Consider the following 27102-nt stretch of genomic DNA (forward strand, 5'->3'; position numbering starts at 1 on the left):
TTTTCATTTTTTTTTTTAAAGATTTTATTTATTTATTTGACACACAGAGAGAGATCACAAGTAGGCAGAGAAGCAGTCAGAGAGATTGGGGGAAGCAGGCTCCCCAGTGAGCAGAGAGCCCGATGTGGGGCTCAATCCCAGAACCCCGACATCATGACCTGAGTGGAAAGCAGAGGCCTAACCCACTAAGCCACCCAGGCACCACAAGGCTAGATTTTCAAATGGAACTGTCAAATAGGTGGAAATTTCTGACTGAGCATAGGGAAAGAACAAGATGGAATTTATAGAAGGAAATGTTTTAAACTAGAGGTGAGAGATGAAGCCATACTTTTTTGAATGGAAATCACAAAAGGAATAAGCTTAAAACGATGATTGCTAAATCTTGTACAAATCCTATGTTGGACTGAAGATAAGAAGTAAGAAATGGGGGCGCCTGGGTGGCTCAGTGGGTTAAAGCCTCTGCCTTCGGCTCAGGTCATGATCCCAGGGTCCTGGGATCGAGCCCCGCGTCGGGCTCTCTGCCTCGCAGGGAGCCTGCTTCCTCCCCTCTCTCTCTCTCTCTGCCTGCCTCTCTGCCTACTTGTGATTTCTCTCTCTCTGTCAAATAAATAAAATCTCAACAACAACAAAAAAAAGAAGTAAAAAATGGCAGAAAATAAAATGTGGTGGAACATGAAATTAGAATATGTGAATGCTTCCAAGGTCTATTGAGAAAGAAGTTTCAGAAAACAATATTCCACCAACAGTATAGAATGTTCCAGAGAAGGTGGAATAAAGAGAGCAAGAGAATATCATTCTTGTTAATGAGGAGATAATTGATGACTTGTGGATTGTTGGTTTGGGAGTTAGATCCTATGTCAGGATCACACGAGAATAGAAATAAGATGATAGCTTCAGGAACTAATGAAAAAAAAAAAAACATTATAAATGAAGAGATGAAAATAAGATGACAGGTTCCAGAGAAGACTGATAAATGAAGCTAGCATGATGCATGGATGACTTGAGATAAACTTTCATTTTCAGGTTGTGTAGTAAACACATGAATATTCATTGAGCACCTATGGCATACAGGCACTATTCCAGGTACTTGGCATACACTAGTGAGAAATGTAAACCAAAATCTCTATGCCGTGAAGCCTGACCTCTCTTTTGAATACTTACCAAGCTCTTTGCTCTAGGCTAACTAAGTAAGCACCATGAGAAGCACCGTACTGTTGCATATATGCCATGGTGTACTAATAAATTGGGGAAAAAAAAGAAAGAGAAAACATAAAAAAACCCTGATGTGTGTTTGAGGATTTCCTAAGGGTAAATATTCACTTTGGTTTCTAGGTACAATGTGACACCTTGCTATCTCCAGGTCCTGGAATGTCCTGATTTATGTTTTTAGGTATATTAACATATTTCTGCCTTTATTTTATTTGTCTGTAAAATGGAGAGACTTTTTCAGTAATTTTGAGGAGAAAGTTTATTGTTGAGTAGTTTTGATAAAACCAAAAACTGGAGAAATGTAAGCTATCAAAAAATCGCCATAAGTCATAGATCTTTGTATGTGAAAACAATTTTAAATTAGATGTGAAAAACCACAGAAAATTAAAAAATAAACTCACAGATGGTAGACAACTTTTAGAAATACTGTAATAACACCTCACTTATCTAACATCATCAGGGAATTAGCTATTTCACATAACTGAATTTTCCTATTAAATAGAAGTTACAGATCTAAACACCAGCACTTTTGAATTTTAAACAAGTTGATGTGGAAACTTTTCAAAATTGGGTTAGAAAATTCCTTGCCTTCTTTATTTTTATAACATATATTTTGAGTTCAAAAATAATGCATGATTGTTATATAACATTTTAAAATAGAGACATATAACAAAGGAAATACATGCTAATCCTATCATCTAAAGGTAATTAAGATTAGCATGCTGGTTTATTTCCTCTCCATCTTCTTATTTGCATATATATTTTTGAAAAACTGAAGTATTTTGTATCTGGTGTATGTCACATAAGTTTATTTGTGAACATTTTTGGACATCATCAACTATTCTTGGAACATACGATTTTTAATGGCTGCATAATATTCGCCAAATAGATATACTGGAATTATTTTAAATATATGCATACTGTTAGTCATTTAGGTTTTTCCAATTTTTTATAATCATAGTTTGTGCTAAATGCATAGCTTCATATATCTCTGGCTATATCTATGACATTTCTTTTTCTTTTTACTAGCTAAAGGACATTTTTTAACATGAATGGATGATTTATCGTGTCAATTGCTATTTCTTTAAAGTTTTTATTTAAATTCCAGTTAGTTAACATGCAGCATAATATTAGTTTCAGGTGTACAATATAGTGATCCAACACTTCCATGCAAAACCCAGTGCTTGTCACAGCAAATACACTCCTTACACCCTATCACCTATTTCCTCCATGCCCCACCCACCTCCCATCTGAAAACCATCAGTTTGCTCTTTATACTTAAGTTTCTGTTTCTTGGTTTCTCTCTCTCTCTCTTTTCCCTCTGCTCATTTGTTTTGTTTCTTAAATTATGTGTACGAGTGAAATAAGGTGGTATTTGTCTTTCTCTGACTGACTTATTTCAGTTAGCATAGTACTCTGTAGCTTCATCCAGGTCATTCCAAATGGCAAGATTTCAATCTTTTCTGTTCCTAAGTAATATTCTAATATATATATATATATATATATATATATATAATATAGATGTGTGTGTGTATACGTATATATATACACAAATACACATACCGTCTCTTCTTTATCATTAATCAGTCATTGGACACTGGGCTGGCTATCTCCATAATTTGGCTTTTCAGATAGTGCTGCTATAAACATTGGGGGTTATCTAGACCCTTGAATTAGTATTTTTGTATTTTTTTTTAAGATTTATTTCCTTTAGGGCACCTGGGTGGCTCAGTGGGTTAAGCCGCTGCCTTCGGCTCAGGTCATGATCTCAGGGTCCTGGCATGGAGGCCAGCATCTGGCTCTCTGCTCAGCAGGGAGCCTGCTTCCCACCCCTTCCCCGTCTGCCTCTCTGCCTACTTGTGATCTCTCTCTGTCAAATAAATAAATAAAATCTTAAAAAAAAAAAAAAAAGATTTATTTCCTTTAGGTAGAGAGAGAGACAGTGTGTGTGTGTGCACATGGGCATTGGCAGATGGGCATGGGCAAAGGAGGAGAGAGAGAATTTCAAGCAGACTCCCTGCTGAGTGTGGAGCCCGATTCAAGGCTCCATCCCAGAACCCTGAGATCATGACCTGAGCTGAAATTACAGCTGACGGAGCCACCCAGGTGCCCCTGGAAAATGTTTTATAATATAATAAAATGTTCTGTCTCCATCATAGGGTTATCAGGCTTAGATGAGATAAAGTATTCAGAAGAAATGAAAAATGTTATCCATATGGACATTGGGGAGGGTATGTGATATGGTGAGTGCTGTGAAGTGTGTAAGCCTGACGATTCACAGACCTCTACCCCTGGGGCAAATAATACATTATATGTAAATAAAAATAATTAATAAAAAATTTTTAAAAATGTTATCCAAACTTAAAGTAATACTATTTTATTAAATAATATACTATTTATACTTTTTGTAAAGTCTTAATTTGTAATCATCTAATTTTTCTAGCTGCCACTGGTTTGGATATATTTTACACAAAAGTACATTAATTTATTCTTTACCTTTCAATAGTAGTTACTATTAGTAGTAGTAATATTGTAGTTCATAGTATATATAGTAGTTCATAGTAATATAGTAGTTCTATTCAATAGTAGTTACAGTAGTTACTAAAATATCCCTTCAAAGAGAACAACTTTTTCAATTTCCAACTAGGCCTTTGATTGGAGTAGACTAAGAGAAACATAGCAGTACCTCCCTGATTGTCGATTAGTTCTCCTATGTTCACTTACACTGATGGTTTTCTTTTCTTCTCTAATGGTTCCTGGGGAAGTAGTCCCAATACATAGGCTATTGTATATTTATTTATTGTATATATATGTATACATATATGTGTATATATATTTATTGTATATTAGCCAATTAATAATTATGATGTTTTAAAATTATTCTGGGATTATAGCACTTGTACCTGTAACCTTTAAAGATTCAGGAGAATATTCCTAGGATAGGTGGATTAGAGCTGGTACTTGGTGGATGTTTGTAAAGCAGAATTAAGTCTTCAAAATGTGGCATATATATTCTAAAACACTATTTTTTTCCCCAAAGGAATTCAGTGGCATTTTGTGCATTCACAATGTCATGTAACCACCACCTCTATCTAGTTCCAAAACATTTTCATTACTCCAAAGTAAAAACCTTTTACGCATTTAAGCAATTTCTCCCTGTTTCTCTGCTTTACCCCAGACTCTGGCATCTGCCAATCTGAATTCTGTGCTTTGTAAAACTTTCTATTTGGAAGTAATTTCAAATTTAAGAGAAGTTGCCAAAAGGACACTACAGATACTTTATTCAAATTCATCTATTGTTAAAAATTTACCCTCTTACTTCCCTCTTTTATATATATATACACACATATATATGTATATGTATATAATTATTTTTATTAGTTTTTAAAAATTCAAATTCAGTTAGTTAACATATAATATACTATTTATTTGTTTCAGGGGTACAGGTCTATGGTTCATCAGTTTCATGTAATACCTAGTGCTCATTACAACACATATCCTCTCCAATGTCCATCACCCAATTACCCCCATTTCTCTATACACTTCTCCTCCAGCAACCCTCAGTTTTTTCCCTATGATTAAGAGTCTCTTACGGTTTGTCTCCCTCTCTGGTTTCATCTTGTTTCATTTTTTTCCCCTCTCTTCCCCTATGACCCTCTGCCTTGTTTCTTAAATTCCATATATCAGTGAGATCACATGATAATTGTCTTTCTCTGATTGACTTATTTCACTTAGCATAATACTCTCTAGTTCCATCCACATTGTTTCAAATGGCAAGATTTCATTTTTTTGATGGCTATGTAATATTCCATATATATATATATATATACCACATCTTCTTTATCCATTCATCTGTCAGTGGACATCTGTCAATAGCCATAGTTTGGCTATTGTGGACATTGTTGCTATAAACATTGGGGTTCAGGTGCTCCTTCAATAACTACATTTGTATCTTTGGGGTAAATACCCAGTAGTGTAATTGCTGGGTCAAAGGGTGACTATTTTCAACTTTTTGAGGAACCTCCATACTATTTATCAGAGTGGCTGCACCAGTTTGCATTCTCACCAACGGTGTAGGAGGGCTCCCCTTTCTCTTCGTCTCTGCGTCCTTGCACTTGCACATCCTTGTCATTTCCTGACTTGTTAATTTTAGCCATTCTGACTGGTGTGAGGTAGTATCTCACTGTGTTTTTGATTTGTATTTCCTTGATGCCTAATGATGTTGAGCACTGTTTCATGTGTCTCTTGGCCCTTTGGACGTCTTCTTTGCTGAAATGTCTTCATATCTTCTGCCCATTTCTTGATTAGATTATTTGTTCTTTGGGTGTTGAGTTTGATAAGTCCTTTATCGATTTTGGTACTAGCCTTTTATCTGATGTGTCATTTGCAAATATCCTCCCATTCTCTTGGTTATCTTTTGGTTTTGACTGTTTCCTTTGTTGTGCAAAAGCTTTTAATCTTGATGAAGTCCCAGTAGTTCATTTTTACCTTTGTTTCCCTTGCTTTTGGAGACGTGCTTAGCAAGAAGTTACCGCTGCTGAGGTCAAAGAGGTTGCTACCTGGCACCTGCTACCGGGCACCTGGGTGGCTCAGTGGGTTAAAGAGGTTGCTACCTGTGTTCTCTAGATTTTGATGGATTCTTTTATCACATTTAGGTCTTTCATACATTTTGAGTCTATTTTTGTGTATGGTATAAGGTATATTAAGTTAATTTTATGTTAACTATAAACATGTTTATTTTTATTTATAATTGTATGTGTGTATATAGGTATAATTTATTTTCTGAACCACTTTAGAATTAATCACCAGACACCTGTGTGGTGCGGACAGATTCAACCTGAGAACTGACTTGTCTTCTTTCACAAGCCACCAGGGCTACATCTAGAGCTCAGATATGGCTGTATCTCTCATATGCTCAAAACCTAAAGAAGACTCCTTTCTTCTAAAGAGTAATTACAAACTGCTTTGCAGGGCATTCAGTGTTCCACACTCTGCCATTAATCTCCTCTTCCACCTAGTCTGCTGCCCCACTCCCTAATCTGTCATCAGCTCCTCTTATACTGAGCTGCTTCTGATTGACCATGTCTTGCAACATTTTTCTGGGGATTTCTTCCTCCAGATATAACCATCTCTTTATCTCCTTGTCAAATTTATCCATGACTCAGCTTAAATATTTTTGTTATGGCTTTCCTGACCTTTTCCTCCACTCACTAATACAGATAGCACTTATAGCATAAGGACTAAAGCATGGGTTTGTCTGTTTGAATCCTGGCTCTGTCACTTTTTAGCCTTGTGAGTTTTATCAATTTCCTTTCTTTTTTCTGCTGCTCACCTGTAAGGTGAGAATAACAGTATCCACCTCCTGAAGCTGTTATAGGATTAAATGAGATAACACTTCTAAGTGTCTGGAACAGTCTATGGAAAACAGTAAGCATTCTATAACATGTTAACTACAGTTTTTGTAGACATACCTCAGTATATTTTGATCAGTTGTTAATGTATCAGTCTCCCATGGCAAAGTATGAACTTCTTGATTGTTAAAACCCTTGTTTATTCATCTTCTTATCTCTAGCTCAGTCTTCAGTACAGTTTACTCTTGAATAATTTATAAATACTGCTAATTCTACTGGTAATGCTTTTCTTAGAGTGTATTACAAGATGTGTCTCAAGGTAACACAACCTAAAACAAAGGTGAGATCTGCACCAAAGAGTCTTTAGCTCATAACTGCTTATGTAATCTGTAATGAGCAAATAAGAATTGTAATTTTTTCTAGGAAAAAAAATCAAGTGAAAGAATAAATTGATCTCCAGAAAAAGAAATACAAGCCCTTGTCCTAGCAGCAGTTTACTGAAGACTACACTTTGGGATACATCTTTTGGTTCAGGTCAGCCCCAAGGAAATAAAGGCAATTTCCAGGCAATGACTCTTATGCAGGGAATGTGGCATAAATGTGAAGGAGGCAGACCACAAAGAATCACATCCATTAGAATAAAAATTCACAATAAGTCAGTAGCACTTCAGAATCATATAGTTACCAAGGTCAAAATGTATAATGGATATATTAGTTTTCTAGGGCTGCCATAACAAGATACCACAAAATAGGTTGCTTAAGCAACAATTTATTGTCTTAGTTTTGGAGGCTGGGAGACTGGGATCAAGGTGTTAGCAGGCTTGAATCCTTCTGAGGGGTGTGAAGAAGAATTTGTTCTGCCTCTCTTGTAACCTCTGGTGGTCAGCTGGCAATCTTTGGTGTTCCTTGGCTTGTAGAAGAGTCACCCATCTCTCTATCTTTGTGCTTACATGGCATTCTCTCCATGAGCATGACTGTGTCTAAGATTTCCCTGATCATGAGGGCACAGATCATATTGGATTAGGGCCCCAATCAACTCTACTATAACTTAACTTCATCGTATCACATCTGCAAAAACTCTATTTCCAAATAAGGTCACATTCTGAGATTCTGGGGGTTAGGACTTTAACATATAAATTTTGGAGTGACATCATCATCCCATAACAATAGACTTTAGAGAACATATTCAAAGTTCATTGAAGACAGAATTTCAGTGTATTTGATTTTTGTTCTGCTGAGAGCCACCAATGGGATTGTTTTTGACCTTGCTTTTCAGGACTCAAGTGCTAAAGGTAAACAGCTATTGTTTCTAAACTTGCATCTATGATATCTGATATTCCTGTCCAAATAGGTCGGTTTATGATTGCTTAGAGATCATGAACCTGAACTTTGCTGAAGCAGGCAGGTTTGCAAATTTTAGCAGTGTTGACATTCCAAGAAAGAAGATAATGAATTCTGGCTTCCAGAAATTCAATCTGGTTATTAATGCAGAAGTGTTTTGGGTTATTGTAAAACTCACCTAAGTAAAATATTTAGAGGAACTGTGGAGATATCATAGAATTTAGGGACTTGGGGGACATACAATCTTTCTTTTAAGGAAAGATAATTACATCCAAAGAAAGAACATAGCATTCTCAGTCCCTAAAGCACAGAGACAGGATGCTGGTTACATTAATGTATAAGATAAATTTGAAAAAGCTTGGTTTCTCACTGTGCCCAGTGGTAAGGGCTCATAAATTTGACTACAAACTTAAAAATACATCTCTTTCTCTTTCTTCTTTTTGTTTAAAAAGAAAAAAGAAATCTCTATCCTTTCTATTCCTTCTTCCTTATTTATAATATCTTTTTGAATAGTTTCATTGTTTATCTCCTTAAATCTTGCCCTATATAGAATATTTATATGTGAGCTGTACAGGAAATGATATCCTTTGCCCAGAAAGGACATTTAAGAGTAAAATTTAGAGTTAGGAATTATATTAAATAGTTAAAATGGAGAATAGCTTCATTTGCAAATTGTATTCGAGTTAACCTTGAAGAACTCCCAGTATTTTGGATTGCTCGTTGGGTAGAAGGAATTTATTAATATTGTCAACTTCCTTGGACTTACTAAAATTAGAATCTACTCAATATTTTTATGTAAAAATTAATATGTTTTCTTTTATTGTTACTAATAAAAGAACTGTCTTTACCTGGATTGTGAACACATAAAAAATGTCACAAGAACACAAGTAATTGGTGAATTTAATTACTGTGTCTACAAGTATTGTTCTTAGCATTTTCAATCATCAAATTAAAAAAAAATCCATTGTTTATATAATATTAAGTCATTTTTATTCAACTCTGAGTTTTTTACCCAAATAAGATAACAAGTTGCTTTTATCCATCCTCTTGGGAGTCTTTTGGCTTGATGGATCGCTCATCATGAATAATTAAACAGAATTAGATTGTAAATTCCATCAAAACACAGTATCTCAGAGATTAGTATTTATATCACAAAAGACAGATATACTGAGGAAGCAAGTCTGCCAACTCTATATAAAGCTGATTTTAAGTGTGTAGTATGAAGCATTTTCCATGTAATGAGAAATCAAAATCCTCGATAGCCAAAGAGTCAGTAAGCACACACAAGAGAAATCCATGAAAGGTCTTTTATCCTTTCTCATGTTAAGATCTCCTATGAAAAATTTAAATGTCCTTACGTTTCAGAATTTAATCCATTACAAAGTAAAAGAAATATAAAAAAGATCTCAGGTTCAGAAGATTTACCCCCAGGGTGGGCCCTGACCAGCCTGGAGTCGGCTTTCCTTCTCTCCTTCCCTTTGCCCCTACCCTGTTCAGGCACATATGCAGGCGCTCTCCCTCTCTTTCAAATAAATCTTTTTTTTTTTTTTTTTTTTTAAAGCTGTATTGATAATTACTTCAGAGTGAAAATCAGAACTGTTTCAGAAAGAGTACCTGGCATTCCTAGAATAATGAAGCAAAGTTTCAGAGAAACTGATGTTTTCTCTGTTCATTTTGAATGTTGGCCATTGGATTAAAAGTAGAGGTTAATTCTCCACTGTGGAAAGTGAGCATTGAAATTCTATAAATGCTGATTTGCAGAAAATATGTTTAGAATATACTCAGCTTTCTCTACATTGACCTTCAAATATGGACCTTGAATTCCAGGAAGAAAAAATTATACACCTGAAACTTCAGTGAAATAATTACCACTTAAGGAATCTGAGAATGAGTACTATTCCTTTCAGATAGCAATGCAACATAGTTTCTCCCAAAAAACTCTCACTTCTTTTCTTCAGTTTCCCCACTTTCAATTGTCTGTTTGTAAGTAGAATTATTACATAATAAAATAATGGATTTCTTTTTGCATTAGGCAATAATTCCTAGTCTCTTTTAATGTGTGCATTCCCTAGTCACTCCCCAAAGAAATATTCTTAAGTCAGCTTCTCAGCATCTTTTTACTGGTCGGGAGGACAAGCTTGCGGTGTGCTTCACAGCTGTAGGGATGCCAGCGGGCTAATAACACAGCGCTCCCTTTAATGAGGTGGCAGGTTTCCTACATCTAAAAATTAAGAATGTTGGTCTCTGTGGTAATTTGGCACAGGGTTGCCTTTTCCTTATAAAAATTCTTCTAGTAACAGCAAAAAGAGTGCCACTGTTAGACTCAAACCTAGAGCAAACTGGAAGTAAAATAATGTTATGAACCTAGGCCAGGTCTCCAGTGAAGTTTAGTTCTGTGTGTAATTTTTCTTCTTCATCACCTCCCTCTTCCCCTCCTTGATCATCCTCTTATTTTGAAGTTGAGTTTGCCTTCAACTAGCATGAGGTAGGATCTTTAGTACTTTATAAAATAATTGTCCTTTTACAGGAAAACAAAATAAACCTGAATCAATACTTTACTCGACAAACTATTCTGCAATTCGTACACTGGAGAAGTGCCACATATTTTGTAGAATACTGCATCATCCTAAAACAATTAATTATATTTAAGTAAAAGAAAATATGTATATCTAGGGCGTCTGGGTGGCTCAGTCATTAAGTGTCCAACTCTTGATTTCAGCTCAGGCCATATCTCACAGTTGAGAGATCTAGCCCAGCACTGGGATCTGAGCTGGGCTTGGAATCTGCTTGGGATTTTCTCTCTCTGCCTATCCCCTGGCCACTTCCCACCCCCATGCGCTCTCTCTCTCTCTTAAAAACAAACAAACAAACAAACAAAATCTATATCTATCTTCATAGATTATAGGTATTTCCATATAAGGGTAGATATAGATGATACATATATATATATCTCCACACATAAAAATATACAGCTTTAATGTAATGTTCAAGATTATTTTAAAAAATAGAACAGAAAAACTTGAGAATCACTTGCTTAATATGATATTTTAGAAGTTATTCTGCCATGGTTTAATATGCACATACTGATTGTCACAGCTTTCCTTGGTTGTGTATTTATATACCTAATTTATTATATGTCCTTATGAAATGGCATAAGCAAGCATAGCAAGTTAACATGGTTTTTGATATTCTGATATTATATGTAATCTTTACTTGAGATTTTTATTTTTTTATTTAAGAAAGAATGAGAGAGTATGTGCAGGGGGAGGAGCAGAGGAAGAGGGAGTAGCAGACTCCCCACTGACCAGGGAGCTGATGTGGGGCTCCATCCTAGGACTCCGGGATCATGACTTGAACTGAAGATAGATGCTTAACTGATTGAGCTACCCAGGCATCCCATATGTAATCTTAAAAAAATAGTTTTTACATTATCTTAAATGCAGAATCAAATTTACTGAAATGAAGTTACACCCTGGCTATTATTATTATTACTATTATAATAATATTACATCAATTATTATATATTATTATATATAATATTCTTATTAATATAATAATAATATTATTTATTCCCCAAAATAATAGAAAATAATAACAATTTGTTTTTTACTAATTAATATAAACTGTCAGATGGTCACCTCTACAATTACTAAAATTTATGAAAAATAGAATATGCTTGTAAATGTAATGTTACTACAATAATTTGTTAGTGTGGTCTGTGCTTTTTAGATATGTAACATGTTATATGCCTAATGCTTTAAACTTTTTCTTAAATGAATTATTCTGTTGTTTTCTGATGAATTAATAAAATACTTTATGAGATGACTATAATTTCTACATGTATGTATGTGTATGTATGTATGTATGTATTTATTTATATATGTATTTCTTAGCATCTGATTTCACAACTGACTTACCTGCTATTTAAATATGTAGAGTTGTTCATTATTGTTTTTATTTCCAAATCTCAACAAAATGTGGAAATTAGAATGAGCTGGTCAAAAGAAAACATCTCATATGCTATGCTAATTTTTGCTTACAAATTTGACTTTTGGGGAGCAAGTACTACATCTTGTCCACCCTTGACTCCTCTGATCTTGACAGAATGACTGATATATGATGAGAATTTTACAAATATTTGAAGCATACAGACTGAATGATTTATTTACGTAGTGAACAAAAATTATTACTAGTCATTTTTCAAATATATGTTTCCTCTTTTTTGACTAAGCACATCACCCTTAGCAAAATTAGAAAATTTTATAAGTGAGGTAAATACTTTAATCTTTGCATCTGAAACAGTTTCTAAAATAAACCAACTGCTAAATGTTGTTAGAAATCAGTTAATTAGGTCCATTTATTAACTAAACAAGCATTGTGCTTTTAAAGAATTGGCGTTCAGTCCAGCTAATGGGATGAAAAGCAGGAAGGGAGTCATCTTCTTCTCTGAGAAATTAGTGAAGTCGACATAGTGTTATGATATTTTATGACTGTAGTTCTCTGCCTCCAGTGTCTCATAAATATTGATTACTTGAGAGTAGAGTGAGATAAGCTGGAGAATTACCTCAGGAGAAGGCCAAGAAGAGAACAAAAACCCCATGTGGCCGGAAGACATAATTCAACTCAGAAGCAAGCTGATGTCTCCCTTTGACCAGCAGAGCACAGCCTGAGCAGGGACTTTGTCCTCTAGAGATGGCAGTGATACTAAAAATTGAATATAGGTTTCTAGGGAGGTATTAGCAAAAACTCAGAATTTTATAATAAGCTACACAAAATTATTTTTAACCTATTAATTTGTACGTGGAAGAAAGGTTTGGATAAGATTTATATTGCAGCTTTTTTTTTTTTTTAAAGATTTTATTTATTTATTTGACAGAGAGAGATCACAAATAGGCAGAGAGGCAGGTAGAGAGAGAGGAGGAAGCAGGCTCCCTGCTGAGCAGAGAGCCCGATGCGGGACTCAATCCCAGGACCCTGAGATCATGACCTGAGCTGAAGGCAGCGGCTTAACCCACTGAGCCACCCAGGCGCCCTATATTGCAGCTTTTAGGAGTTAAAATTATTAGGCAAGATAACTGCATATATAATTACAAATCTATTTTTCAACTACTTGAAAAATTATTCTAAAAGCTGTGGGGTTTTGGGGTCTTTGTGAGACTGCTTGACTCTGGAAGGGGGTTCCAGGAAGTAAACAGGATTGATAAAGGCATAAAGGCATGCAGCATTTAGGGAACTGTGTAGTAAGTGATGTAGATGAGACTGAAGAAGTAAGAAGGGCCAGAAGATGAAAGGGCCTGTAGACTAAGTAAAAAATATGTGCCTTATCCATCATTGAAGTGGGGTGAAGAAGTAAAGTTGTATTTGGAGGGTCATTCTCTGTGGATGGTGAATGGATAGGGCTTTACCAGAGATAGAACAGTAATAAAATATTGAATGTGCTAAAAGAGGTAGAAAATTTATTTATTTGCATATAGAAGATGGAATCCATAGTACTGATTATGAATTGGAGAAAGGAGGAGGAATCTAAGATGTTACCTGATTTAAGGTCATTGTGGGAATGGATAGTAGTAAGATAAGGAAGAGAGAAGGAACAGGTTGGGAGAGAGTTTGGCAAATTCATGTTGAGGTGGAGGTATCTGTGTAACCTCTGTGTGGAATGAGCATTGGCAGCCAGTTAGACTGCCAATAGCTCAGAATTCAGGAAAGGTCTGGACTAGAAACATGGACATGGGTGTCATTTACATATAGGTGGGAGGTGAAACCATGGAAAGTGAGGTGAGACCACTAATGAAACACTAAATAATGATACATTTTAAGGGATAAGCACAGAAAGGTGACCCCTGAAGGGACCTGTGATTGAATAACAAAAGAGGAAAAGCAAAGAGAATGGAAGCATGAAAGACAAAGGCAGAGTAAGTTTCAAGAAGTTAGTAATGAACAATGTCATGTGTTAGAGATAGGCCAAGTAAAACAAAGACAGAAAAATGAAAATTGGATTTGAAAAACAGTATGTTTATTTTGACTTGCAAAATATATTTTAACAGAGTAAGCAGAGTTGAAACCCGTTTAGGAAGTGGAATAAACAGGTACAGATACTTTTAAGAAGCTAACTTGTTGTTTTTTTTTTTTTAAAGATTTTATTTATTTATTTGACAGAGAGAGATCACAAGTAGGCAGAGAGGCAGACAGAGAGAGAGAGAGAGGGAAGCAGGCTCCCCGCTGAGCAGAGAGCCCGATGCGGGCCTCGATCCCAGGACCCTGAGATCATGACCTGAGCCGAAGGCAGCGGCTTAACCCACTGAGCCACCCAGGCGCCCTTAAGAAGCTAACTTGTAAAGAAATGTAGAAAGAGAAGGAAGTAAATAGAACAGGAGTATGTCATGGAATTGTATGTGTTTGGATGCATTAGAAAAAATGCGTAATAGGCATCATTTGAAGACATAAGGAAATAAAGGCTATGATGGAATGATTTGATGTAGCAAAGTTCCTCGGGAGATGGAAGGAATGCAATCCAGAACCACTGAATATATGTCTAGGCTTGGGTAAGGGTGAAGGTGAAGGAAGTAAGAAAATAATGGAGGAAGGAAGTGGGGGGGGGGGAGAAGGAGGAGATGGAAGTGATATATATGTATAAAATATAACCCAAAATATCACAAGCAAAAAAAGGGAATTTATTGACTGTCATACTTGTCACACTTGTGTATTTCAGTTGAAACTGGCTTCTATAGAGCTAGATCCAAGGGGTCAAGTCATTGCAGCTGTGACAGTCATGGTTCCTTATGGTTTATCATAGTTTGGTGGTCACTGAGATATCTAAGATTCCACTTCTCTCATTTGAGTAACCTCACAGGAAAAGACTCTTCTACTCCTAGTTTTTGAATATCAAGCCAGAGAAGTGCTCTGCTTTACTTTTCCTGGCCATATGCTTGCTCCAGATCACAGACAACGTGTAGGTGGGGAACCATGTTTGACAGTCCAGTCGAGACTACAGGGGATGGGATTGGGATGCGGAAGGGACCATCAGAAAAGTCTGGGACAGGGAAAAATCTGTCCTCAGTGAAGTAAAAGATTTGGTATGATTTGAGAAGAGGCTTTAGATTGAGGGCTTTAGATTGAGGTAATGAATAAACAATCATCTGTATTTTCATTTTTTGTTTTTTTGTATATGTGAAGTTGAAAGAGACTATAAAAGTGAGACAGATTGGAGTCAAGTAGGGGGCAGTGATGGAAATTTGCAACTCAATTTGCAACTGAAAAGTACTAGAAAAGAATCTGACCTGGATATGTAAAGCAAGGGACAAGTTGTAGGGTGTTTATTATGTAAGATAGTTGAAAAGATACCAGAGTTGTTTCAGAGGATTCCAGTATATCCTCATGCTGCCACATACTTTATTTTTATATGAATTTAGGCAACTCCTCTTCTCTGACCCATTATTATTTTCTTTTTTCTTTTGTACAGTTGAAATGTGCAAAAGCATGTGAATCCCAAGGCTGGCTGCAAACTAGGTATTACCTTATGGATTTGCAGACACAGAATCAGATGAATGACATTAAAGCGATGTAGAGGACAAATGCATGACTTGCTTCTTGGAAAAGAAATGAAGAATAGGTTTCTATTTGAAATTAATATCTAACTTCCACTGAATAGAAAATGTAAAATAAACCAAAGTTCACTTTCCCTTCTCCAGTTTTAAAATTTATTAAAGATCAGTCTGCTATGTTGGTGACGCTCTACATATAAGCACTCAGATTTGAATAAACCGATGTAGAATATAGGAAGAGGACTAGGTCCAAGATGTTACTGGTGGGGTCCGGGTAGATACTAAGACAAATTTATAGCAGTTCCTTTACTTATCTCATTACATAATTACCCAATCAAGGACACCAACAGGATTTAGTCTGATTAAATTTGTAGTAAATGTAGTAAATTTTCTAATTTATCAATAGGAAATCTCTAGATGATTTAGCTAGGTGATAGTTCTTGCTTTTTAATTATTCCACTTAATTAGTCAATCACTTATCTAGGTCTCTAAGCTCCTTCAATAAATGTTACTTGAATTCAGTAACTATGGAGTCTTTGAAACTACCTAGACCTCAGCCAAACTCCAAACTGTGTAGTTCATTTGTTCATCACAAGAGAAGTAAAGTAAGATCAATTGAGTAATTAAATAATTAGTGTTTCATGAGCACAATGAGCTCATGTGTGCATGTGCATATGTGTCTGGATGTACACAAACCCTTATATCTTATTTATTATGTGTCAGTATCTAAATACTTCACACATATTAACTCACTTAAATCTTTACAAACATGCCTTGAGATAGTTGCTAGTGTCATCATTATTAGTCTAGTAGTAATATTCTGATTTTTCAGATAAAGAAATTGAGGCATGGAAAGCTGACCTTTAAACCAAGGCATTCTGGCTCCAGAATCCATGCTCCCAATGACACAATAATTATATTCTGTATATGCTGTTAGAGAGGTTTTATATACAAAATTTCACTTTTTCCACAACTGTTAAGATTTCAGTAATGATTCATAACAACTAAAGAAATATTTGCAGTGGAATAACTCCTATTTTAAAAACAACATTTATTGTTTTTCTGACTACAAGGTCATATGAATCATCATGGAAAAGATAAAAAAGAAACTAAATATTACACATACACTGTTGTGCAGAGCTAACAGCTATTATCGATTTGTTCTATTTTGTTCTGGCCTTCTTATTAAAATAGTGACTTTATTTTATAAAATTTGAATCAAATTTTTAAAGAAAATTTGTTTTGCTTCTTTCATCTAACATTTGATGAGAACCATATATATTTATATGTCCCTATATACTTTTCTAATCAAGTATGTTTTTGTATATAACATTTTCATAGTCTTTTGTCATTGGATATTTTATGAATTCAGTTTTATTAACCTATGTAATAATGGGATGATGATTATTATGTATTTTGAAAACATTTTAAAGATAGTTCCTTGATGGGGCAGCCTGGGTGGAATTAAGTCTTTGCCTTCGGCTCAGGTCATGATCTCAGGGTCCTGGGATCAAGCCTCACATCAGGCTCTCTGTTTGGCAGGGATCCTGCTTTCCCCTCTCTCTCTGCCTGCTGCTTTGCCTACTTGTGATCTCTATCTCGCTGTCAAATAAATAAATAAAATTAAAAAAAAAATAAAGATAGTTACTTGGGTGTTGAATTGCTCAGTTAGAATATATGATTTTTAAGGCTCTTGGAAGACACTCCCAAATTGCTCTCCAGTAATATTATTATGCCAGTTTACATTCTCACCAGCAGAGTGTGAGAATTCTCATCACACCCTAATTAGCATGAAAAATTTCAATTTAAAAATCTCTGGCACTTTGATAAGTGACAAAATTAAATTTCATTGGTACTTTAATTTTCATTTTTTGATATTAATAAGATGAAACACTTTTTCAACGTTTGTTAGTCATTTTACTTCTTGGATGAATTTCTGAGTCCTTTTATTATTTATCTCTTTCCTATAAATTTAAACATAGTGACTTTGTTTTTCAGATCCCTTTCAACCCTCTCCAAATTGTCATTGGTCTTTCTGATGCTGTTACTCAAACCAAGTGGACACTTGACATATACGGAAATGTCTTTCTTACTCTTAGACTATATTCATCTATGTACATGTCTAGTGGTTTTATGTTTTATGTTTTCATTTTTATAATTAAACTTTAACACACCCCAATTTTTCTTTTATATAAAGTGTGAGGTAGAGCTTGTATTTTGTTCTAAAGTACTTTTGAAATTACTAACTTTTCATGCAACGCAGTATTTCATTATATGCTATTTTTCCCACCAGGGATTTACCTGTCTCTTCTGGTTTGAATAGTCTTTTGTATACCTAGCCATCATAGCCCCCATCTCTGCAGCTTCAATACACTATCCAAACTCTTTGAGGTATTTGTATATAGGATTTCCTGTACAAGTGAGTTGTAGAAACATTTTTCTGTTTTCTCAAAATACCACATTGGGATTTCAATTAAAAAAATGTGTTAAATCCCTTGACATTTTGAATGAGATCTATTGAATTTTAATGTCTCTTTTGGAGGATGTTTTAGATAGAGTGGTCTGGGAAAGTTTCTCTTTTTTTTCCTCCCTTCCATTCCCCTGGGAGTATTGCCTACTCTCTCTGGCATTTCTTACGTGGATGGCTGAGATGACAACCCCAGTTAGCCCCAGTCAGCCAGGGAGTGAGGAGTACGTGAATCATAAGAGGTAGAATGAAACCCAAAAAACATAAACTCACAGAAAGTCTATCTTGTTCCACAGAATAAATCCTTAGGTCAAGGCTTCACTCTTTTACCCAGAGGAGAAGCAGCATTAGGAGTTCATCAGTTCAGGGAGCCCATGAACATATGAAACGGAATCACATTTGGTTTATTGTAATCTAATTGAATTTTAGCATTTCTTTAAATAATGAACGTAGATGTTATTGCAGTATATATCACAGATGTTTTCAATGATAGCTATCACAGCTTTCATGCCATTTATAGTTGGCATATATAACCCCAATATTATTTCTGCTTGCTATTTTGAAATTGCAAGAATTACTAGCCAGTAGCTATCATATTTGAGGCTTTATTTATTTAAAAAAGATTTTATTTATTTATTTGGCAGAGAGAAAGACAGCAAGAGAGGGAACACAAGCAGGGGGAATGGGAGAGGGAGAAACAGGTTTCTTGCTAAGCAGGGAGCCCCAAGCAGGTCTCAATCCCAGGACCCTGGGATCATGACCTGAGCCAAAGCAGATGCTTAATGACTGAGACACCTAGGTGCCCTGATGCTTTTTTTTTTTTTTTAATGCATATAACATAGTGTTATATCAAGAGTTTTTTTTTTTATTTTTATTTTTTTATTTTTTATAAACATATAATATATTTTTATCCCCAGGGGTACAGGTCTGTGAATCGCCAGGTTTACACACTTCACAGCACTCACCAAAGCACATACCCTCCCCAAAGTCCATAATCCCACCCCCCTTCTCCCAACCCCCCTCCCCCCAGCAACCCTCAGTTTGTTTTGTGAGATTAAGAGTCACTTATGGTTTGTCTCCCAGTGTTATATCAAGAGTTTAAAAAATATTTTGATGGTTGAATTTCAGTTTAACTTCTTTATTTTTGTAATGCTATATATTTTATTTGCTGTATTGTTTGATATTTTGAGATAAGATTTATAGGCTTCAGGGCATCTGGGTGGCTCAGTGGGTTAAGCCTCTGCCTTTGGCTCAGGTCAAGATCTCAGGGTCCTGGGATCAAGCCCCACATCAGGGTCTCTGCTCAGCAGGGAGCCTGCTTCCCCCCTCTCTCTCTCTGCCTACTTGTCCTCTCTCTCTCTGTCAAATAAGTAAATATAAAAATCTTAAAAAAAAAAAAAAACTTAACAAAAAAGATTTGTAGGCTTTACCAGACTATCAAAGGTGTTCATTGCACAAAAAATGCTAAGAGCCTTATGTTGTAGTTATTAGTCTAGAGATTTGCAGCAGAAGTTGTGGAGAAAAGTTCTGGAGACTTCATAAATCCCGTTAGTTCCCCTTCTATTTTTTATCTCTCCAAAAACAATGACTCTGTACTACCCTGCTATTCTTCTTGGATACCTGAACTAGAGCTCTGAGTCACTGCAGTTTTGAGAAGAGGCATTGTTTAGCTTTAGGCAGTGGTAGGAGAGAAGCAAAAATACAATTCTAATTGTTCTTCATTATTTTATCCTCCCACACTCATGGCTGGCTGTTTCCTGTTGAAGATGTATACCTGAGCAAAAGTGCCCTTTTCAGTTTTGGAGTTTCTGTTTTCTCAGTTTCTTTTTTAATAGTCAACTTTTGTCCAATTTATTTTATTTTAACTAATTTGTATATTTCATTAATTTCTGTTCAAATAGAATTTTCTTCCTTTCATAGTTTCAAATTAATATTATTTCTTAAAAATATTTGTAACATAATAAGTTGGAAATTTAATTTATTTTAACTTTCTTTTCTGATATATGCACTTAAGCTTATGAATATGCCTCTTAGTACGGCTGTAGATGTATCCAACAAAATATATGTAGCATTCTTATCATTTCAACTATATATATGTGGTAATTACCTTTATGATTTCTTCTTTGACCCATGGATTATTTAAAAATATATTTATAAATTTTCAAACCATGATAGGGGGAACTGGAGATTAAGATTTTGTTATTTTGTTCTATTTTGTTGCACTGTGGTTTGTGGAATATCATTCTTTTGGAGTTTGATAAGAGCTGCTTTGTGAGCAATTTTTTTAGATGTTTTATGTGGATTTGAAATAATATGAACTCACTAATTGCTCTGGCTAGAGTTTTGTCCTTATCCATTAGATAGAATTATTTGTTGTTTCTAAACCCTCTATGTTCTAATACTGTTTTTGTTTTGTGTGACAAATATTGAGATAGTTATGTTAAAATTGGCAAATTCAGTTTTCATTTTTGTTGATTTCTGCTTGTAAGTCTTGCAATGTTTTTAATGTATTTTGTAACAATGTTACTGGGAGCAAAAATGTGAAATATTATTTTGCCTTTCTAGTGTATTGTTCTTTTCTATCATTATATAATTATTCATTTTGCCTCTACTATTTATTTTTCCCAAATAATGTATTTTCTCTGAAGTCAATATAACTGGGCCAGTTTTCTTTTTTAAATATTTGCCTAATTTCTTTTTTCATTCCTTTCTTTTACACTTTCTCTGTTACATGTTTTAGTTGTTTCTTTTTTAAACAGCATACAGCTGTCATTTTTAATTCATTATGAGTTTATATCTATGAACTGATGAATTTATTTTAATGTATATTAATCATGGTTACTGACCCATTTGAATTTCTTCTTTTTTTACCTATGTACTTTATAATTACAAGTTTTTGTTTTATTTTGTTTTCGTTTTGTATGTGTATGTTTTGTTTGTTTGTTTTGCTTTTCCATTCTTCTTCCCTGTTTTGTGTTTGGTGACATTTTCTTTACTCTGTTTGTACACTTTACATTTCTATTTCATTTTTCAGTATTAAAATTTTAAACATTCTTAGTTGCCAAAAAAGTGCCCAACATTAAATAGTAACTATGCTTTTCTTTCTAATAATGTAAGAATCTTAGAATACTGTTTAACTTTAATCACTACTACCTCACCATTTTATGTATTGTTTCAAGTTGTTTTAGAATTTTAACTTGTTTTGGTAGATGTATACTTCTTATAAGTCATTAAAGCCATATTTGAATGGAGAAAGATGATGAAAATTACAAATGATAGCTTTTGTTACTATAAGATTTCCTGTAGATTTGGATATTTTCTAGGCAAGGTTAAAATTAGAGTGCATTTATCTGGTTCATATTTTTACTAATATTATTAAATTATAAAGAGATTAGAATATGGTAGTGAATTAGTCAAAATTACATATTAAGAAATATAATTGGAAAGGGAAGATTTTTAAAACATATTCAATCAGAATTATTGCAAATATTCATTGTATCTGAGAGCCAATAGAAAAGTCTGGAAGAACATCAAAGAATAAAGGAAAACACTAACCTCTGATTAAATTATTTGCACTGAATTATTAAAGAAAACGATTGCATGAATAAATTGTTTCTTTTTGCACTAAGCAACTAGACAACAAGAATGGTGTTTTTCCAAATTTGTTGGTAGTAAAACACACAAACTTTTTTTTTTTTTAAATATACTCACACCTCTCAAGATAAATATACTTCATTTAAAAATTCTGGAGAGTAAAATAAATTACCTAATAATTTATCTAAATTTATCATAATAATTTATCTAAAATTATAAGTAAATTTATCTAATAAATAAATTATCTAAGAAGATGATATCAACTATACAGTAATAAAATATTCAAATAATATTCATATCAACTGTAGTGTTCTAAGCATAATCCTTCCATATTTCTCAGGAATTTATTTTCAGTTTTTCCATATTTCTCTCTGCAAATTACTTATACAGCCTTTTGGCTTGTTTTATAAAAATAACAGTAAAAATGAAGATACAATTTTCTATATCTGAAAATTTAATTGTGTTAATGCAACCCTCTGTTTTGGGCTTAGAACTTGGAATACTGACATTCTAACAGCAAATATGAATATCTCTCTACAGGTCCTGACAGAAGGAACTTTATGGATCTTTCTGCCTTATCCTTTAGCTGCAGGTCATTGTCTGTAGTCCCTGAGGCATCTTATTATTATACATAAATAAATATTTCCAAGTAATAAAAAAAGAAGAATTCCACTTACTGAATCTGTATTATATGCCATTCTCTGTACTAAAGTTTTACATATAGTAAATTTCACTTATTCCCCAATATATGCCTATGGGTATTATCAACCTCATTTTACAAATGAAGAAATTGAAGTTCAGCAACATTAAATATCATGCCCCAGGTTACACAGCTGTTGAGTCACTTGTCTGAGAATTCAACCCAGGCGTGTTTATGAGGTATGAACTACAGTGTCTGCCTTCTGGATATGTGCCATATTTTGCCTAAGTAGTGAAGGGATTCATTTTTACATGCTCCCTGGTCCAAAGAATATAAAATGGCATAATTTCAGCATCTAATAACAAATTGCAGTTTGTGTTAATCAGTTGAACCTGCTGATAAAAATGGAGATCAGTAACTCAACAACTTTAATGTGTATTCTTCTCTGTTGCAAATATATATGGAGCAAGTGATGTACATGAATTAATATATGTGTAGTAAGAATATAAAAGCTTATGTTTTTAAATATTTACCTTGTGCCAGGCAAAGTTAGAAGTGTCTTACATGCATAAACTCTTTCAATGTTTATAGCAACTACATGAAAATGGTACCCTTATTACTCATATTTTAGATGAGGAAATTGAGGGATAATGAGGTTAATTATCTTGTCCAGGTCCACACAACCAGTAAGTGGAAAACTGGAATTACAATGCATGCAGTGAAGCACAAGAATTTAGACATCCAACTGCTCTCTATAAAACAAATACTCATAGGAAAAGATTTATTTATTTTTTTAAAGATTTTATTTATTTATTTGACAGAGAGAGACACAGTGAGAGAGGGAACCCAAGCAGGGGGAGTGAGAGAGAGAGAGCAGGCTTCCCCCAGCAAGGAGCTTGATGCGGGGCTCGATTCCAGGACCCCAGGATCATGACATGAGCCGAAGGCAAACGCTTAACGACTGAGCCACCCAGGCGCCCCATAGAAAAAGATTTAAAACATGAATAATGAATGATTAATTGAAATATATGAAAACCTAGCATTTCTTTTGGGTTAATATTCTTATTTTTTTTATTTTTTGGAAGTCCTAAAGATTTATAAAAGTTGAAAGGTAACTATAACCAATTTGCATATAGTAACTTCCTAGGTTCAATGGTTATGATGTCCTCATATGCCATAATGATTGATCTATAAAATGTTCTATGAAATCCAGACTTGTCTGTTTGGTGACTTGTGTGTGTTTTCAACTTGTTCATCTGATTCTTGTTTTTTCAATTCCTTTGCCTCTTTGCCAATATTTACTATTACTGGTTGTGTGTATGTGTTTTTGGTATTTTGTCCTTATTTAGTTTAGTTTTTGTCATTCTTTAGTGGATTTAATTTGATTAATTGTAGTTCTAATTTTAATGTTTTCTGACTGATAATGTTGAGCAATCATTCATGTGCTACTTGGCCATTTGTATCTTTAGAGAATTGTTTTATTCCAGGTCATTTGCCCATCTTTTTATTGGTTGTCTTTTTATTATTGAATTATAAGTGTTTTGTAATCTATCCTGCATACTAGTCTTTTGTCAGATATGTTTCACAAATATTTTTCTCAGTTTATTGCTTTCCTATTCGTTTTCTTAGTATTTTTTTTTTAAATGTGTAGAATTTTCTGATTTGATGAAGCCTAATATATCTTTTATTTTCTCTTTTCTCTGAAGTCATTTTTTTTTCTTATGGAAATGTAGTTATTACAACACCATTTACTGAAAAGGGTTTCCTCATTTGGTTACTTCTGCATATGTGTCAAATATTAGATGACTAAATAAGTGGAAATTTATTTCTGGGCTTGTTATTCTGTTCCATTGATCTATTTGTCAATTCTTATGCCGCTATCCTATAGCCTTGATTACTGTAGTATTATATGAGCTCTCAAAATCAGATGGTGTAAATCCTCTCATATTGTTCTTTTACTCAATTACTTGGACTGTTCTAGATGTTTGCATTTTTTTATAGGTTCTATAAGCAGCTTGTCAGTTTTTTTGGCTGTTCATGTCCTTTGCATATACATATACATTTTGTAATCTGCTTTCAGTTTCTGCAAAAAAGGCTGCAGGGATTCTATTAAGGATTGTATTAAATCTATGGAATAATTTGGGAAGATAGATATCTTTTAATTCATGAACATGTCATATTGCTCCATTTATTTAGAAATTCTTTAATTTCTGTGAACAGTATTTTGTGGTTTTTGTTGTCTTTTTTTTTTTTAATTTTTGTTGTCTTGCATGGATCTTACACATCTTTTGTTAAATTTATCTTTTTATATTTCATATAGTGATGCTATCATAAATGGAATTGTGCCATCTTCATGCTCTCCCTTTGCTGTGCTCTGGTGCACTGGTGTCTCTTGGAAGGAATTTTTTATACTTAGTCTGGTGCCCTGATCTTTGTGACTACCACCCAGGGGCATACCTTTTGACTGTCTGGCTCTGGACATCTGGGAGCTTGAGTTTCCTGGTCCATGGAACTGTAATAATTGTCGCCCAAAAAGGAGCTCATACCTCTGTTTGGCACTACAGTTTTTGTGGCTGCTTCCAGGGGACACTTCTATATTGTTTGGCTTTGGAGGCCAGTGATGCTTATGTCTCTGGGTCCCACAAAACTATAACCAATGGAGAAAGGGTTTTTAAATAGCTAGTATCCCCAGGGCACAGCAAGAGGCAACAGAGCCAGGAGCTTATCTTTCTCTGAATGAAACCTATTAATTAATCATCATAGCTGAAGCCTGAGGGGCAGGCTTCTAATTAAACATGCATCTAATGGCTGACCTTAATCCTTTCAGAGACCTTAGAGGGCGGGCATTGTCTTTGCACTCTCCCTTTGCCATATTTCTGCCACTCTCTCCTGGAGGGGAGCTTTATGTATGACTGGTACCTTGGTTTTCACATGTGGTGCTCCAGTGTTTGCAGCTGTTTGCTAGGGGATGCCCCTTAATTACCTGGCTCTGGTGGCCAGCAGTGGGGAGGTGAGTTTAAATTTCTGTGGCTATCAGAAAGACAGTTCTAGGCAAGCTACTTCTCCTACGGCACTGCCCAGACATAGACTGAGTCCCAGTTTTTGCAACTTTCATCCAGGGAACACAGCCAGACCACCTGGCCAGAGGAACTTATGCTTGTAGTCCCATTGGACTGTATATATTTGCATTATGAGCCACTGCCGGAGGGACTGGCTTCCAAGCAGCCTGAATGTTGATGTTGAGATTTCCTCCTAAGAGACACTGACAGGTCTTGGCACATCCTCAACTAATGGAAGCCATTAAGAATATAATAGGCTGCTTGGATAAACACAGAAGTTTGAGAGACAACAAAGAGTTGGAACAGGGTTGGAAGACAAGTTTAAATTACTACATAAGGCCACTTCTTCAAGATTGGGAGAGATGGCTGTTTGATCTTTTATAAGAAGATATTTTTATAAGAAGAGTAGTTTCTTAGAGAAATGGAGAAATTTCATTGGAGAAATGGAGGAATATGTTCTAAATGAAAAAATGGATATAACCTCATAAAAAAAACCTTGATAAAACAAAGATAACTATCTGATAAAGAGCTCAAAGTAATGTTCAAAAAGAGTCTCACTGAACTTGGGAGAAAAATGGGTGAGCACAGTGAGAACTTCAACTAAGATATGGACAATATAAGAAAGTACCAAACAGAGGTCACAGAGTTGAAGAATACAATGACTAAACTGAAGAATAATCTAGAGGGATTCAACAACAGACTAGATGAAGGTTCAGTTCACTCAAAGACAAGGCAGTGGGACACACCCAATCAGACAAGCAAAAAGAAAAAGGGAAGGAAGGTATGTGAGGTTAGCTAAAGGACTTATAGGACAAAATCAAATACACTAACATTCCCATTATATATAGGGGAATGGAGAAGGAGGAGTGAGAAAGGGGCAAAAATATTGTTTGAAAAATAATGCCTGAAGACTTTCCTAATGGGGAAGGAAACAGACATCCAGACCTAGGAAATTCAGAGAATTTCAAACAAGATGAATCCAAAGAGACCCACATTAAGACTTATAACTAAAATGCCAGAAGTTAGAGATAATGGGAGAATCTTAAAAATGGCAAGGAGAAAACAAAAAACAAACAAACAAAAAACAAAAAACAAAAAAAATAAACCACCAAAAAACTTGTTACATACAAGGAAACCCTCTCATATCATCTCCTGATCTTAAGATGATCAGGAGATTCTTCAGCAGAAAACTCGTGGGCCAAAAGGGAGTTGCAGAATATATACAAAGTGCGAAAGAAAGAAAGAAAGAAAGAAAGAACGAAAGAAAGAACATTCCAACCAGGAATACTCTTTCCAGCAAAGTTATCATTTAGAATTGAAAGAGAGATAATGAATATTTTAGCCAAGCAAAAGCTAAAGGAGTTTATTGTCACTAAAGTGGCCTTACAAAAAATGTTCAAGGGTCTCCTTTAAGCTTAAAAGGAAAGGTACTAATTAGTAACAAGGAAACATATGAAAGAATAAGTTATACTGAAAAGATAAATATCTAGTAAAGGTAGTGGATTAATCACTTATAAGTCTAATATAAAAGTTAAAAGACAAACTTAGTGAAAATAACTAGATAAAAATCATTAGTTAAGGAATACGCAAAATAAAAAGATGTGAAGTATGACACTAAAAACATAAAACATGGCGGGGGAAGAATAAAATTTGAACTTCAAAATGAGCTCAAACTTAAGTTATTAACTTAAATGGACTGTATAAATAAAAGTTGTTATATTTAAGCCTCATGGTAACCACAAAGCAAAAACCTATAGTAAATACACAAAAAATAAAGAGAAAAGGATTTAAAGTATAATCCAAAGATAGTCATCAAACCGCAAAGGAAGAGAAAAAGAAAATAACAGAGAGGAACTATAGGAACAGTCCATAAACAATTAACAAAATGACAATAAGTACA

At 34.5% G+C, this 27102-nt stretch overlaps 1 protein-coding gene across 3 annotated transcripts in view; it reads left to right on the forward strand.

Annotated features, from left to right (window-relative positions):
• NLGN1 (neuroligin 1) overlaps window positions 1-27102 on the forward strand; it is an 827691-nt gene that overhangs the window by 52463 nt on the left and 748126 nt on the right. The gene's annotated exons all lie outside the window — the stretch shown is intronic.

This window comes from Mustela putorius, unplaced genomic scaffold (genome assembly GCF_011764305.1).
Source record: "Mustela putorius furo isolate JIRA1106 unplaced genomic scaffold, ASM1176430v1.1 tig00003834_pilon_pilon_pilon, whole genome shotgun sequence".
Classification (NCBI taxonomy): domain Eukaryota; kingdom Metazoa; phylum Chordata; class Mammalia; order Carnivora; family Mustelidae; genus Mustela; species Mustela putorius.